Genomic DNA, 7,301 nt, shown 5'->3' with positions numbered 1-7,301 from the left:
GGAGTATAGTTAAAATTCTAAACCTATCATCGAAAATTAAGAGTTCATATACTACAGTTAAAAAATAATAGGAACACAACTTTGTTTATATATGATAAAAATCGAAATCTCTAATAATTTATTAAAGATCAAGAATTCTAACTAAAGCCATTAGAAATACATCAATAAAAAATTATTTTCTATGAGATTTAATAAAATTTTTGCGAAAACTACTAATAAAAAAATATAAGTAAAATATATTAATATTGTATCCTTGACTAGTAAAACTTACATTTACCTTTCAATAAACAGCAGATAAATCATACAATTAAAAAATTTTTAATTTTGTTTATTATATAAAACACTTTTGTTATATTAATTTAACTTAAAACACTTTTGTTATATTAATACAAGTTTTTTTTTTGTTCATAAGAAATTTTAAAATCAATATGATGTTTAAAATGAATAGTAACTCTATACTAAAATTACAGACAAATAGTGACACTTTTGAACACAAAAAATATAGACAAACAGAATTAAAATAATTATGATCGTACATGAAAGATACCGATAATGTTTTTTTCGAGTTAGACTCTCAATTATCTATCACATTAATAAGTTCGAAGGAAAATTATAAAGTTACAATATTCTATTTAACAACTTCCTTTTAGCATTTTGTCATTAATACGTAAATATTGAGGTGCGAAATTTTGTATTATTTTTCCAAAAATAATAATTGGTTACTGCGAAATGTTGTCGCGGCTTATTTTACCTTAAGTTACTTCCTAGAAGTCTTTTATTTATTTATTTTCGAAAAATACTTTAAGATATAGCAGGCTACCTTTTCACAAAAAAAATTAAAATAACTAAGTGGATAATAAAGAAAATGTTTATAACTGATCTATGTTTCCTGGATAATATGCTGATCAACTTTGCATTTTTATACTTGATTAATTTTTTATCTTTTATATAGTTGAAAGAGTAAATTTAATTAAAAACATAAAATCTGGTTGGATTTCAAAAATTGTGGAATACCATTCTCTTATGTTTAGTGTAAGTTTATTCATAGATGATATTATATTCATAATATCCCTCATGTTCAAGCATATACATCATTCAAATTCTTCAATTATTTTATAGGTTAATAGTGGACTTGTGCCAAAAGATTATGAAGTAACATCCAAACCATGGATGTGGCCTATAAATTTAAAAGTAACTTTGGTCAATAGTTTAAATGAAAATATAATTGGTGTATAGGGTATTTGGTTTTCAGGAAAAAGTACCCATCGTGTGTATCTCCTTGGAAATCCTGTAATTTAACTATAAGAAATAATTATAAAGTTCGAGTTGCCAATGTTTAGATATTATGGTGGACATGTTTTTTTTGTAATCTTAAATTTCCCCATAATTTTTGTGGTGGCCTCACTATTATCACTCAGATATCCCACACACCGTTATAGTGCTAAATGGAAAAGTAGATAACTTTTAAATTAAAAATCTATCTTGTTTTAGAAAGTAATGTCCGTAAATGCTGGCCTGTCTATATGTTGTGGGCTTTCAACTATTTACCATACTTTTTCATGGGTAGAGTACTATACTACCACCATTATTTCCCATCATATCATTTATCGTGTATAATAACAGGTAATTTGTGATCTATTTCTACTATAGCATTTTTTAACTTTTACGATAATATTTTTAATATAGGAGTTGTCTTAAATGAGGTTTGTAAGAATATAAAAAAAAATAACACAAAGCCGAAGCCATCTTCTATCTCTTCTTTTACAATTTTGCATATAATAGTTGTGACAATTATTTTTATCAGGTAAATTTTCCATATTTATAATTGATTCTTATGTGATTTTCATCAAAAGTTTCTACAGCTTTTCTTTCTTATCATATGGTATGGACGGAAACATAGCGGCTAAAGTTCCAAACAATTCTTCATATTCAGCTTACAGATGGTTAAAAGCTTGGGAATTCTAACCGATATTCAAATCCTGTTTCATCTTCAACTCAGCATAAATTACTTAATTATATAAATAGTTAGTGGTTTAGTTTTATAACTATGTAAGAAAAACTACCATTGTAAATTCTTGTGCTCAAAAAACTGTTGAATTCCTCCTCTTCCTCCTCTTCCTCGGCATTACTCGTTTTCTGATATTCGCCTACGCTAGGTTGTCGTCTTGACTCCTAAAATTAACATACACGCGTACATTTCCTCATAATTTTTCATTCAACGCGTGTATGAAAAATTGTAAAAAAGTTTAATTTGTATATGTCCGATTGTAATTCATCGGTCTGTGTTATCGTGCCGAATATGTTTATTTTCGAATTCCTATTGTTCATATCAAAAGCATAAAAATAAAATATTTTATAATATATATAATGCAATGAAAAGTACTCGTAATAACAGAATTTCTATAAATTCATCTAACATGGAGACTGTCTCGATTTTGAAGGCCATGTTTCTAAAAAAATATATAATCTTCTTTATGTTTTTTGAGATAACAAAAATTCGCAAAATTAGGCTACGACGAATTCACAGCGCACATACTAGGAATCATTCCGTAGAAAACACCGTAATCGCGATGACCGAGTATCTCCGACTAGTGCAAGGAATTAAATATTAACCAAAAAATAATTCTTTTTGAATGTAAATATACCATTTGACGATTAAAGTTCTATTCTTTCTCTCCGGAATTACTCGGTCACTGAAATTTATTCAAGCAAGGTTATTGTCTTGGCTCTTAAAATTAACGTATTCGCTTATTATTTCCTCGTGATTTTTTAGATAATTTTTCATTAAACACATGTATAAACCTTGTAAACAAATTAATTTATTTTGTATACGTCCGATTGAAATACAACGGTCTGTGGAATCGAGCTGAATATGTTTATTTTTGAATTCCAATTTTTTATATATACCAGAAACATAAAAGCATATTCAATATATATAATGCTTTACACGATAAAAAAATGTTCATAAAACTAGATTTTTTATGAATTCTTCTAACATGGACAGGTTCTTCACGTTTGAAGTAAGTCAAGTTTTCGAAAAGAAATAAATTAAAGCTTCTTGAAGATTTTGGAAATAAAAAAGTCTGCAAAATCTAGTGTATGAAGAATTTAAAAGTGCAAATATAAGAAACCATGTCACGAGAGACACCGAAAGTATTATTAATGATTATTGCCGACGGTCTTCGAACCTTAACTTATTTGATATACAAACACAATATTAAATCTATCTTATATCTGCTTTATAATATATTTATTTAGCCTATTCATCAGTTTTCAGGGCACAGAAAAAATTTAACAAATTATAGAATAAGGCCTAATGTGCCTTTAATAAGTTACATAAATATGAGAAAATACGCAAAAACCATTCACTAAATAATTGCGCCGTAAAAGACACACTTTACATCCCGGAGTGTGGGGTATGCACAAAACAACATAATTTATTTGTTTTTATAATAAATTTTAACATAGAATTTTATTTCATATATTATATAAGAAATTCTGAGGAACATTTAGGTCATTTAATACTTTCAATTTCAAAAGTAAGTGATAGAACTGTGATAAAGAGTGTTCCTTGTTTTTGACATGGCAAAAAATCTCCTAGAAGTTGCGCGCTCCACGTTGCAAAAATATCGTAAGAAATGTTGGTAAACAGAGATTGTGACTTATTGAAAACCTCAAGAAATAAAGACGTGATATTCTATAAAAATTTCTACTATGTTAAATATGCTGGAAAAACACTCAAAATTGGAGACACTCAAAATAGAAAATGCTACGCAAAGCTTTCTAATTCTCTAATTGATAAAACTGAAAGCCTAATTACGATCAATAGTCACAATCATATCTCGAGTGAACGTGATACTTCAAAATTGATGCTCAACAATAAAATAAAAGATTTGACGATTAACTGTGCTTAATCCACTCACAAAGAATTTGCAGCTGCAACTAGTACAACTAAAGTGTGTGACCTTCCAATTATAAATAAAAAAATATATCTAAAAATATCCACGAATAAGAAATTCTATCACTGTTGATTCAACCTAAAGTCTTTAGGAAACATAACTTTACTACGTTACAAGGTGATAATTTTGCTTTGATTCTGGCGCAGAATCAAATGACACAATTATTATTTCGTCTACATCCATGAATCTAACACACCTTCAAAAGTCAAACATTTTGATTTCAGTTGGAACATCCAAAGTATGCCCAAGAAAATTTTTACAGCTGTATATTCTCCATGAGAAAATACGCATCAAAGTTTATCCGCTTGTTCACATCCTAATAAACTAAAAAAAAGAATGATTATTCCATAACTCTCAGCATTATACTTGAAAAATTTGACGCTATTTTTCCAAAATATATTATAATTGATTTCAAACATGCTGCCCACTCTGCTTTCAAAAGAGCAACGAAATCCACTATTAACTTTTGCTTGGTCCACTTTAGGCAAATAATCTTCAGAAAACTACAAAAATTCGACTTAAGTGATGAATTTATAAAAATATTGAGTTCCAGCTATTCATCAGGTGTTTCACTTCTCTGGCTTTTGTTCCAACGGTGGTTGTAGAAATGGAGTACACGAAACTCCTCAAAAGAGTATCTATGTTTACAAATTTCAATCTGTCTCCATTTTTCTTATATTTAAAAAAATTACTCAAAGGTAACAAAATATCAAATGGAATCCTGAAATGCTCATTTTAGAGTCATGAATGATAATCCGTTGCCTTTAAATTCTGCTGTGTTTAACCGTCACTTTTTTTAAAAATTCGACCAATTCCCCCCTGGATTAACTAGTTATTTTAATAAATTGAAGGTTAACCAAAGCATGGTTGAAAATGAAATCGAAAGTGGTATGATAGAAGCAGCACAAAATTCAAGTTCGTCGTATAATTCAAATTTACACTCATTAAAGAAAAGTTGTACTGATCATCACTTATAGTATATACTATGTATTTATAAATCCTAGCAAATTATACAACTGGAAATTTAACTAAAAATTACTTTTTAAGGACTTTTGTTCAAACGCAAACATTTTTTTATAGTTAATGCGCGCGCATGTTATTAACAAATTTTTGCCGTTGGAAAGAATTCGTTGTGCTACTCTTAGAGCATTTAATAGTTTATATTTCAAAAGTAAGTGGTAGAATTGTGCCAAACATCATTCCCTATTTTTTTTATTATGTAAAATTTGATGACGGAATTTTTGCATAAACTTGAGGTTAGTAATTTCAACGGCTATGATTTTTTGAAATTTCAAATGATTGGCGGCATGTATTAAAAATATGATTATTTAATCTAGTATGTTCAAGGATTTTTATTGTTTATATTCACAAACTTCCAAGAACTTGAAAATACACATGCTGATGCAACTGGCGAATAGTGACTAATACCATTTTCTTCTTTGAATACCAATACGATAACTAGTTACTCCATTTTCTGCTTAATCAACACCACCAATGTATTTATTATATTGATTAACCTTGATTTTCTGCTTTTCTTTCTTACACTAAAGTGTAATATTTCTTTTGCTGCCTGCTATAAAAAACACGAGATTCACCAATGATAATAATAATAATCGGTAGTGATCGTTAAAATAATATGTCACATGTTCTCACGTTCCGTTACAATCCGCCAGAAATGAGTTTATGGTTCTAACTCCATCGGATAGAGATGTAATAATGATCGCTTCGATCTACGACCATTTCCAAATTGGATTATTGCAGATCTTACTTGTTCATCGGCTCCTTTTACAAGCTCAGTAATTCTAGCCATTTTCCAGCAGTTTTTTGGACCCTCTTCCTCAACAATAACAATGTCTCCAATATTAGGCGTTTTATTTGAACATGACACTGTAGGGTTTACTTCGTTTTTGTAGCGTTCTCTTAAGCTTAATAGGTACTCGGATTTCCATAGATTCCAAAATTTGTTTAATAATTTGTTACCAATTTTCCACATTTTGATTATTTTGTTTCTATTTTCATCAGTATCCAGCTCATCGATTTCATTCTGCTTCTTCCATTCGTAGCCTAAACGGTTAGGATTCAAAATGATAAAATCGTTTGGAATAATAGGTTTTTCAATCGAGTCCGGATCCATAAAGGTTAGTGGTCTTTGATTTAATATATTTTCTATTTCATACAGAATAGTTTGCATTTGTGAGATAGTAAACATTCCCTTTTGAAATGTCTCTTGCAGGCAGTTTTTTGTGAGACCGATGAGTCTTTCGTAGACTCCGCCCTTTCAGGGGGCAAAGGGTGTCGTATTTCTCCAGATTATGTCGTTGTTGATAAAGTAATCCTTAATTATTGTCGCAGATAACAGAAATTTTGTAGCATTATCAGTAATAATTTCTATTGGATTGCCTCTTCTAGCAATAAATCTGCGATGGCACAATAAAAATTCATCTGCTGACAAATTCAATACAATTTCCAGATGTATAGCTCTGACAACTAGACAAGTATACAAGCATACCCATGTCTTCTTTGTCGAATTTTCTATTTTTATGGTTATAGGACCCATATAATCCAACCCTACATATGTAAATGCCAGTGCCTGTTTCACTCTAGATTGGGGCAAAGGTGGAAATTGCGGTACTGCATATGGTTTTAGTTTCCAAACTTTGCATTTTTGACAGTTTTTCAAGACTTTCTTCACGTATGTTCTCCCTTTTGGTATCCAGTATTCTCCTCTAATTTTAGAAAGTGTGAATGAAGTACCGATGTGGAAGGATTTTTCATGTATTTCTCGTACAATAAGTTCGGTATATCTAGATTCAGTTGGTAATAACTTCGGGTTTATTTCATCTGCTTGTAGTTGAGAATAGGTAAGTCGTCCACAGCATCTAATTAAACCCGTCATCGTCAATATATAATTTAGGTAACGTTTTCAAATCGTCAAATTTATTCTCCTTTATAGCATTGTAAATGTTAGCCAACTTTGTAACTTGTTTATATTTGTCCCATTCAAATTTAGCAATTTTACTTTTCTTGGGTTGAAATTAAACCCGCCATTATATTTTTCTTCCTAGCATTATTACAGAATCGGAAACACCAAGCAGTAACTCTCAATAACTTTTGTAAACTTGAAAATTTATCAATATCTATCAGAAGTGGAGGGTTCACTTTTCCTACGATACTTTGACTCATAAATGCGTTAACTTTGTTTGCAGAGTTTTTTTGAGTTCTTCTGGTGCAGGTTCTGGTGGCTTACTTATGTTTACCCCATGTATTCTCCAGCAGGATTCATCTTTTTGTAACCAGTTTGGTCCATTCCACCATAGTTTACAATTTTTCAGATTTATAGCG

Source organism: Pempheris klunzingeri, unplaced genomic scaffold, assembly GCF_042242105.1.
Source record: "Pempheris klunzingeri isolate RE-2024b unplaced genomic scaffold, fPemKlu1.hap1 Scaffold_109, whole genome shotgun sequence".
NCBI lineage: Eukaryota > Metazoa > Chordata > Actinopteri > Acropomatiformes > Pempheridae > Pempheris > Pempheris klunzingeri.
Note: the sequence above shows the minus strand (reverse complement) of the source record.